Source organism: Aethalodelphis obliquidens, unplaced genomic scaffold (assembly GCF_003676395.1).
Source record: "Aethalodelphis obliquidens isolate GAN/ISIS:26980383/991018 unplaced genomic scaffold, ASM367639v1 scaffold5, whole genome shotgun sequence".
NCBI lineage: Eukaryota > Metazoa > Chordata > Mammalia > Artiodactyla > Delphinidae > Aethalodelphis > Aethalodelphis obliquidens.
In genome coordinates this window covers 35,049,853-35,053,218 of record NW_020837949.1, presented here as the reverse complement: position 1 = coordinate 35,053,218, position 3,366 = coordinate 35,049,853, and positions in this window count along the sequence as shown.

Sequence of the window (3,366 nt, the reverse complement as noted above, 5' to 3'; positions counted from 1 at the left end):
TGAAACGCAGCAAAGAATCATATAATGTGTCACAGCATTCTTCACTGGGGCTAGGTCGGAAAAGAGAAACAAAAACAACATTATATGAGGTCCCTGCCTTTTGGCCAAATGAAATGTTTACTGTATGTATAAAACTGCTAAGGGAAGTTGCTTTTCAGTTTGCCACATACACTCATATACTTTCACAAGCAGAGGTTATTAAACACATTTTGCCAATGAGAATATTGAGTATCAAGGGAGTTAAGTAACTTTCTAAAATGTCGCTTCTAGGAGGTTAAAAATCTAGATGTTCTGCCATTAAGTTTATCTTTTGACTATACCCTAATACTTCATATGATTCATTGCTTTTGTTACCAAAATTACTTCCTCCACCTTTAAGCTTATCTAAAGGGTACCGAATTTTTTAAAGAAACAGTTCAAGTCTTATACTTGCCCTAAAACATTCCCCACAAATTCAGAGCTCTCCTTTTGCTGAATACTTAGTGCTAGTGATGCTAAAGTAAGTACATATTTTTATGGTCTCCCATATTCCACTAATGATATATACATATGTGTGTTTGTTATAAACTGTTTTATTGGTGCCTTAAGATCTGGACCCTGGCTTATACATTTTTGGGGTTCTAATTATTGCCAACCCAATACTGAGCACTTAGTAGATGCTCAGTAATCCCTCACTCTGGATTTAGTCCAGGCCTCCATTCCCAGTACTGACAATTACCAGCTGTGTGGTATTGGGCAAATTACTTAATATCTCTGAGCTTTAATTTTCTCATTGTAAAAAAGGGGGTAACAATAAAGCCTCTACCTCAAAGGGTTGTTATGAGAATTAAACCAGACATTGCACTACAAAGCACTTTGCTTAGTACCTGGAACATAGTAAGTGCTCAATAAATGCTAGCTCTTGTCATCAGTGCTTATCATTATAATCAATCAATGCTCACAGAGTGAAGGATTACCTATAGGACAACTTCTATTAGAAAAATTCTCCAATATAAACTTTTTGGTTCTATATGAGAGAAAATGTCCTTTAAAATACACAAATATAGAGGAGTTTGATTAAAAAGAAAACAGACACACATTTTTATCCATGCTCAAAAATTTGGACCTACGTAATAAGCAAAGAATCCAAAAATGCTAATTTTTTCTTGGAGTCATCCATTCCTGTCCACATCCACCGCCATTGCCTTCTAACTCTACTTTCACTTACGTTCACTAGCAGGTATTCTTCACCCTGGGTTCTTTGCCTCCAAGGGTCCCTGATAGAAATAAATTTCAATATAATTAGTTTCCTTTGTAACTATATGTATTCTGTTCTATGCATCTATAAATATTATTCTGAGGAGGGATTTATAGGCTTCAGGGGACTGATGGAAGGTCTCATGGTGCCCAAAACCGCTAAGAATCCCCACGAGAAATCTAATTTATTTTCTACAGAGCGCAGTGATGGTGCTGTACTAAGAATGTTAATTGGGTCATGTCACTTCTCGGCGTTAAAGCCTTTACGTGTACTTGGCATAAAATGTAAACTTCTTACCTTGGCTTTGAAAGGCTCTCGGTAACGGCTCCTGCCTAGCTTTCCTACCTCATCTATTGCCTCCTTTTCCCTTGCTCATTCTCCCTGGTGTCACTGGCTTTCTGTTAGTTCTTGCAGCCCTGCCTGACTCAGGGCATTTGCACTTGCTGTTTCCACTGTTTGGAATGCTCCTCTCCATGCCTGGCCTGCCCCTTCTTAGCCTTTGGGTCTCAGTTTAAATGGTGCCTTCTCTGGGAGCTTTTGCTGACCTCCCTCTCTAAATTAACTCCCCATTCCTCTATGCTTTTGTTCTTTTCCACAGCTCATTTCATCTACTTCGTTACTGGTGACACATAAATACATTTGTTTAATGTCTGTTTTCATATTAACTTGTGAATTCTGTGGGGGCATAGAATGTTTGTCTTAGGCTATCATTTAGGGTAGGGCCTGACCCTTTATAGATCAGTAAGTATCTATTGAGTGAATGAATGAATGAATGAATTGGGGGTACATGACTGGTCTGCTGTTTGGAATATATAAATTCATTTGTTTATTCATAAACTCATTTACTAGACAATGAAAAATGAGAGACCAGCTATTACATTTAAATTCTGAATAGCTTTCAGAGTAATTCATGAGCTACAGTTGAATGCTTTAATCTCCTCAGTTATTCAGAAATGAAATGTAATAGTTCATTATATGACAAGGGGAACCACCCAGAAAATCAGAATTCAAAAAGTGTGCTTAACTTCCTTTCATATGTTACACCTTCCATCTGCCATACCTCAAGCCTATACCTAATTAACTCTATTTCATGATAACTTTGTCTTATGATTGATTCACTTGATTACCATACACCAAAATCGTGTGTGCATCCATTGGAACTGCTTTTCTCTCATATATAACATTGGCTTTTAAAAATATTTTATCATTTGTATAAAAAGTTATATCTCAAAATTATGATAATGAAATACTTTTTATCCTGTTACAGACTAAGGCAATTACCTTTTATTATTATTCTCTAAATTAAAGTATGTTTATTGAGCTGATTCTTCATAAAAATGGAAGATACATCTCAGTGATGCATAGATTTAAACAGTCACCCTTTTATATTATATGTGGAAATAAATCCCACGAAGGTATAATCTCTCCCACCTCTTTTTTGAGGGAAACGTATTCAGTAGCGTTGGAGAAAGGCTTGTGTACAGTGTTTTCTTTCTCTGACTAGGTCAGTGATAACCTGAGAATATTTTTCTTATTATCCTAAATAACCAGTATCATCTTATTCTACATGACCTTGTCATCTATAAAAATGAAGAAAATCATAAAATTTAGTTTATACTTTGATCATTATTTAGAGGACTTTTGTGGGCCAAAGAAGTAGATAATTTTCTTCTTGAAGAAAAAGTGATTGTTTTTGACTGTATTACTTTTTATCCTTTAATTCTTTAGAGCTCACTAAATGATTGAAGAGATTCTTTTTCTTATTTCACCTGTGGCTCAACATGATTGATTGCTTGTCCTTTCCTTGAGTCTTTGTAGAGAAATTCACACAGATAAATGTATGTTTATAAATGCATATTTTTTGAGGAAGTTTTGCTTTAGGTCAGTTACGATATAACAGGAAGTGGCTTCCCTGGTGGCGCAGTGGTTGGGAGTCCGCCTGCCGATGCAGGGGACACGGGTTTGTGCCCCAGTCCAGGAAGATCCCACATGCCGCAGAGTGGCTGGGCCTGTGAGCCATGGCCGCTGAGCCTGTGCGTCCGAAGCCTGTGCTCTGCGGCGGGAGAGGCCACAGCAGTGAGAGGCCCGCGTACCGCTGAAAAAAAAAAAAAAAAAAAAAATGTGTTAAG